This window comes from Mastomys coucha, unplaced genomic scaffold (genome assembly GCF_008632895.1).
Source record: "Mastomys coucha isolate ucsf_1 unplaced genomic scaffold, UCSF_Mcou_1 pScaffold9, whole genome shotgun sequence".
In the NCBI taxonomy this organism is placed as follows: Eukaryota; Metazoa; Chordata; class Mammalia; order Rodentia; family Muridae; genus Mastomys; species Mastomys coucha.
Window position 1 is genome coordinate 24,376,093 of NW_022196915.1, and position 3,382 is coordinate 24,379,474.

The window sequence follows — 3,382 nt, forward strand, 5'->3', positions numbered from 1 at the left end:
CCAATCACAAAAGAACAAACACGGTATGCACTCTCTGATAAATGGTTATTAGCGCAGAAGTCTGGAATTGAGTTAATTTTTATATCTAGCTATTTTGCTGAAGTTGTTTAGGAGTTCTTTTGTGGGATTTTGGGGTCACTTAAGTACACTATCATATCATCTGTAAATAAATAGTGATAATTTGACTTTTTCCTTTCTAATTTGTATCCCTTTCATCTTTTGTTCTCTAATTGCTCTGGCTAAGACTTCTAGTACAATATTGAATAGATAGGAAGAGTGGGCAGCCTTGTCTAGTTCCTGATTTTAGTGGGATTGCTTCAAGTTTCTCTCCATTTAGTTTGATGTTGGCTACTGGTTTGCTGTACATTGCCTTTACTAAATTTAGGTATGAGCCTTGAATTCCTGATCTTTCCAAGACTTTTTATCATGAAGGCTTGTTGGATTTTGTCAAATGCTTACTCCGCATCTAATGAGATGATCATATGTTTTCTTTTTCTTTTTCTTTTCTTTTCTATTCTTTCTTTTTTTTTTAAGCCTACAGCACCCAGTATTCCCAGGCAGTCTCCCATCCAAGTACTAACCAGGCCTGACCCTGCTTAGCTTCTGAGATCAGACAAGATCAGATGCATTCAGGGTGGTATGGCCATAAAGTGTTTTAGTTTTCTTTGAGTTTGTTTATATAGTGGATTACATCGATTGATTTTATTTGATATTAGAATGGCTACTCCAGCTCATTTCTTGAGACCATTTGCTTGAAAAATTGTTTTTTTCTAGCCTTTTACTCTGAGGTAATGTCTGTCTTTGTCACTGAGGTGCGTTTCCTGTATGCTGCAAAATGTTGTGTCCTGTTTACATATCCAGTCTGTTAGTCTATGTCTTTTTATTTGGGAATTGAGTTCATTGATATTAGGAGATAATAAGGAAAAGTAATTGTTGCTTCCTGTTTTTTGTTGTTAGAGTTGGAATTCTGTTCATGTGGCTATCTTAGTTTTGTTCAAAGATTACTTTCTTGCTTTTTCTAGTGTGTAGTTTCCCTCCTTGTATTGGAGTTTTCCATTTATTATCCTTAGAAGAGCTGGATTTGTTGAAAGATATTGTGTAAATTTAGTTTTTTCATGGAATATCTCGGTTTCTCCATCTATGGTAATTGAGAGTTTTGCTGGGTATAGTAGCATAGGCTGCCATTTGTGTTCTCTTAGGGTCTGTATGACATCTGTCCAGGATCTTCTGGCTTTCATAGTCTCTGGTGAGAAGTATAGTATAATTTTCATAGGTCTGCCTTTATATGTTACTTGACTTTTTTCCCTCACTGCTTTTAATATTCTTTTTTGTTTTGTTATTTGGTGTTTTGACTATTATGTGATGGGAGGAATTTCTTTTCTGGTCCAAACTATTTGGAGATCTATAGGCTTCTTGTATGTTCATGGGCATCACTTTCTTTAGCTTAGGGAAGTTTTCTTGTATAATTTTGTTGAAAATTTTAATGTCCCTTTAAGTTGGGGATCTTCATTCTCTTCTATACTTATTATCCCTAGATTTGGTCTTGTCATGTGTTCTGGATTTCCTGGATGTTTGGGTAAGGAGCTTTTTGCACTTTTGCATTTTCTTTTATTGTTTTGTCAATGTTTTCTATGGTGTCTTCTGTACCTGAGATTCTCTCTTCTATCACTTGTATTCTGTTGGTGATGTTTGCATCTATGGCTCCTGACTTCTTTCCTAGGTTTTCTATGTCCCAAGTTGTCTCCATTTGTGATTTCTTTATTGTTTCTACTTCTATTTTTAGATAATGGATGGTTTTGTTCAATTCCTTCACCAGTTTGGTTGTGTTTTCCTGTAATTCTTTAAGGGATTTTTGTGTTTCCTCTTGAAGGGCTTCTAGCTTTTTACCTGTGTTATCCTGTATTTCTTTAAGGGAATATTTATGTCCTTCTTAAAGTCCCCTATCAGCAACATGAGATATGATTTTAAATCTGAATCTTGCTTTTCCTGTGTGTTGATGTATCCAGGACTTGCTGTGGTGGGAGTACTAGGTTTTGATGAAGCCAAGTAGTCTTGGTTTATGTTGGTAAGATTCTTGTGTTTGCCTTTTGCCACCTGGTAATCTCTGGTATTAGATGTTCTTGCTGTCTCTGGCTGGAGCTTTTTCCTCCTGTGGATCTGTAAGCTTGTATCAGCACTTGTGGGAGACCAGCTCTCTCCTGGCAAGACCCATGTACAGAGGGCCGTGGAACAGACACACCTCCTGGGTACAGATGGAGGCCGGAAGGACCCTGTCTCAGTTGCTCTGCTGCCTCTGTGGCCTGTGCCTCCTGGGTGATCCTGCCTTAGGTAGTCACCATAGAGAAATTGTAGATCTTACCTAAGTCCCAGGGTCAGAGCATTCCTTGGAGACAATCTCTTCCCTGGCAGGAAATGTGCACAGAGGGCTGTGGAACAGCCATACCTCCTGGATGTATATGGATGGAGGAAGGACCCTGTCCCAGCTGTTCTGCACCTTTTGTGGCCTGTGTGCTCCTGTCTGATCGTGCCTTAGACAGTCACCAGAGAAAAAATGTCAATCTAACCTAAGTCTCAAGGTCTTCTGTTTTGTTCTAAACATAATCTTCATGGATCTAGAGTGGGAGTTTCAGCTGAAGAAAATAAAGAAGCTCACTGTTTACAAGTCTCAGGTTAGATACCTTGAAAACACCAAGCATGGCCCTAATTATTGACCACAAATGATAAAACACTCAGTAGAAGGGCATATAGTAAGGAAATGAATAGAAGTCAGAGTCAGTTAGGCACACGAGTGAGGAAGGATAATTCTAAGGAGAAGGAAGAACAAGGGCAAAATCATGACTATGGTTTGATTTGGTATAGATAGGTGGTCCAAAATCCATCTGCTTGGTCTTCAGTTTTAGGGCATAAAGCTTATAAAAAGAAGGACCTCAGGCCAATTGAGGGTGTTCTCTCAAAAGAGATTATGAAGTCTTAAGCTTCCTGTTTTGAGATGAGATATCTCTCTCTCAGATAGGTTCCTGTAATAATGCTATCTGCCAGGAAGGCCTTGACAGAACTAAACCATTGAAAGCATCCTGCCCTCCATTCTCTGGAAATACGAGCTAAATAAATTGCCCAAATTTACCTTATGTCAAAGAAAATGTATCTGAGGTATATGCTACAGTAACAAGAAATGGACCATGCCAGTTTTAGAAGCTGACTAGGTGGTTAAAGTTAAGACTGATGAATGGAGTTTGATTTCTAGAACCCACACAAAACCCAAGTGTTGTTACATTTGTTTCCACAGCACTTCTACAGGAAGAGAGGGATGTATAAAGAGAAGAAACTCCTGGGCTGGGGTGTGCAGCACAATGTCAGAGACATCAGAGAGACCTTTATTAAA

General features: G+C 38.7%; 1 pseudogene; it reads right to left on the bottom strand.

Annotated features, from left to right (window-relative positions):
- Window positions 1-532: 532 nt before the first annotated feature.
- On the bottom strand, window positions 533-651 carry LOC116085438 (annotated as a pseudogene).
- Window positions 652-3,382: the final 2,731 nt, after the last annotated feature.